Genomic DNA, 2,828 nt, shown 5'->3' with positions numbered 1-2,828 from the left:
AACATGAAAGGCTCCGATACAGAGCGGCACGAAGCGCTTACGCCCCATTCACACGGGGAGGGCGTTTCTGAAGCTTGGTGCTGACGCGACCGTCATAGTGACAACAGCCAATCACATTAGTCTTCTGGTGTTGCATGAACGCGATTGGCTAGCGTCTGCACCAGGGTATTTGCATAAGGCGATCTGATTGGCTGACGCCTGCGTTGGCGCTTGAAAAGTTGAAAAGTTTTCAACTTCTGCCACGAGCAACAGACCCGACGCGACGCGATGGACCCACGATTCATTTCGCCAACGCTTGACGTCACTCCATTCAAAGTAAATAAGAGGCGTTGACGCTGACGCATCCCGTGCGCAGAATGATGCGCTTGAAGCAACACGGAGTCACAGCGCGCAGCATAGATGCGTAGTGTTTAGAGAACGGGAATCTACGTCACGCCGCGTTGGATTCCGCCATGTTTTAGGTCACGCTCAGGAGCACAGTGTAAACACAGCAAATCACCACAGAAAAAGCCGACCTTTACTATTAATATTTTTTGAAAACCATCTAACATACTTGTAGAATAAAACGGACTAATACGTAAATCTCTTTAAATAAAAAAAAAATCGCTCTGTGGTTTTCTGAGAGGCTGCAAATATTCATTCTTCAGTCTCCTTCACTACAGTGGTACTGGTTTAGGCGAACTGCTAAAACACTGTTCAGAGCAGCAGAACCATGGTAACTCTTAACTTTTATAAAGAATATCTCTTTGGATTTGATACTTTAGTCTTTGCAACTTTACAGATCTTCTTTATGCACCAAGAGCTTGTAACACTCTAAAGAGAAAGAAACACTTGAAATCACATCATATGACCCCTTTAAAGGGGAGAATACATAGCTAGATCTCAAACAGTGGATCATTCATCATTGTTATATATCGTCATATTGCCCAGTAAAACTGCTCAGTGCAAAGAATTAAGCCATTATAGAGGGAACAGAACTGACTAGAAGCTGCTTGGAAACGATGTGTATTGTGGAGGCTATGCAAATAAACACCTTGACTTGAATGAACCAAGCTGAAGATGAACTATTAGAGATGCCGAACAACGATGCAAGCGATCAAATAAATGAATGAATGAAACTTAATCCGTGCAAACAAGTGGCTGCTATCAATGAACGTTTCCATATATGACTTTCTTCTATTTGTAGTGTGAGGGCTTACGGTTTAATGCAGATCACTGTATATAATAAATCTACAGAGATCAATTATTAAGCCACATCTTATTTGAGTTGTTTACTATACCGCGTTTCAGTTTAACTTTCATCCGAGTTCCGTAGTGAATGTAAGTTAGACATTTTGTATTATTTTATGTTTATATGATTCAACTTAAGATCGCGTTGGAATGATTAACGCTTACTGTATCAACATAGCGTTAATCAAAAGTGGAGGTATTTAATGCAGACATTGATAAGGGCTATGGCATAGCAGGAATTACCTCTGTTTTTCAGCTTTCTAACCAAGCGGCAACCTCCCGCTCTCTCTCGTGAAGCCAACACGGAAGTGACTTAAACTGTAATTCATCAACTGGCCGCTAGAGGCTGGCTGCAAAAGGGAGTCAATCCCATACAGACACCCGGTAGAAAGTAACATGATTTAGAATTAGCTATAAACTCCAGCAAGATAAAGTCATTTTATGCAAAAGCGCTGATGTTTATCTACAGATCAAGTATAATAATAGGAACATTGTATTATCCTAGAGAGCGTTTCGTCGTCTTGACTGTCGTAACCGAACGCGACGCACTGCTTGAATGCTGAATGGAGGTGACAGACCGCCGCAGCGGAGAGAAGAGTTTAGAGAACTTGAATTTAATGACTTAAATACTCGTCTGTACCTCACATTATATTATGGAACGGTCTCAGAACACTTGAAATATAGTGCACGGAAACTTTATTCAATTTATTCAAACTTCATTTGAACAACTTTAAAGATGATTTTCTCAATATTTAGATTTTTTTGCACCCTCAGATTCCAGATTTTCTAATATTGTCCTACATTCTCCTTACATTCACATTCAGTCTGTGTGATGAAAAACAAGCTTATGTGCATTCTACACATTTAAACAACTCGGATAAGTTATCTAGAGTTATTTATGGAGCAGATAAAATACATATAATCATTTATTAATCAATTATCATTTTGACTTAACCCTTTTCTCTATTTAAAAGCTGAATTGTGAGGGTTACCTTTTTATGAAACTTTTCAAAGCTTTATTTGAACATGTAAATTAGATATTTGAACATGTATATTAGATATTTGAACATGTATATTAGATATTTGAACATGTATATTAGATATTTGAACATGTTATTAGATAAACTGTTGTCAGTCGTGTTGTCATTTAAAATCCGGACATCATTGGTAATGTTATTGTTTTAGTGATTATGCAAACCAAAAGTCATTTGTTTGTTGATTTTAAATATAAAACTTCAGAGCCACACATGGATCTTGTGTTTTGATTTATGATTGTGTGTCTGTAGAGCAGCAGGTGGCGCTGTCACACAGATCCTCTCGTTTAGAAAGTTCTTCAACATCAAAGCATCTTCATAGAACCTTCTCATGTTCCTCTGGTGGATCTAGAATAATCCAGAACCTCAGAGAGAGAGAGAGAGTGTGTGTGTGTGTGTGTGTGAGAGAGAGAGAGAGAGAGAGTGTGTGTGTGAGAGAGAGAGAGAGAGAGAGTGTGTGTGTGAGAGAGAGAGAGAGAGAGTGTGTGTGTGAGAGAGAGAGAGAGAGAGTGTGTGTGTGAGAGAGAGAGAGAGAGAGTGTGTGTGTGAGAGAGAGAGAGAGAG

Source organism: Sinocyclocheilus rhinocerous, unplaced genomic scaffold, assembly GCF_001515625.1.
Source record: "Sinocyclocheilus rhinocerous isolate Xijiao unplaced genomic scaffold, SAMN03320098_v1.1 scaffold693, whole genome shotgun sequence".
NCBI lineage: Eukaryota > Metazoa > Chordata > Actinopteri > Cypriniformes > Cyprinidae > Sinocyclocheilus > Sinocyclocheilus rhinocerous.
Note: the sequence above shows the minus strand (reverse complement) of the source record.